This window comes from Crocuta crocuta, unplaced genomic scaffold, assembly GCF_008692635.1.
Source record: "Crocuta crocuta isolate KB4526 unplaced genomic scaffold, BGI_CrCroc_1.0 scaffold224, whole genome shotgun sequence".
NCBI classification, from domain to species: Eukaryota; Metazoa; Chordata; class Mammalia; order Carnivora; family Hyaenidae; genus Crocuta; species Crocuta crocuta.
The window spans coordinates 86,501-86,763 of NW_027529545.1; positions in this window are offsets into that span (position 1 = coordinate 86,501).

The window sequence follows — 263 nt, forward strand, 5'->3', positions numbered from 1 at the left end:
CGGTTTTTGTGAAGGAATATTTCATCATTTTTAACTATTTTGAATTCTCTGTAGCATTCCCTCTTCCAGGGTTTGGTATCTGGTTCCATCGTTCCTAAACCTATGTTCACAGGAAGCCTCTAATTATCCATACCTTCCATTAAAACAGGAGATTGGGATCTTCCCGAATTAAAAAAAAGACACTTATGGCCCAGCGATCGCACTCCTTGGTATTTACTTACCCAAAGAAGCTAAAAACTTATGTCCACACAAAGACCTGCACA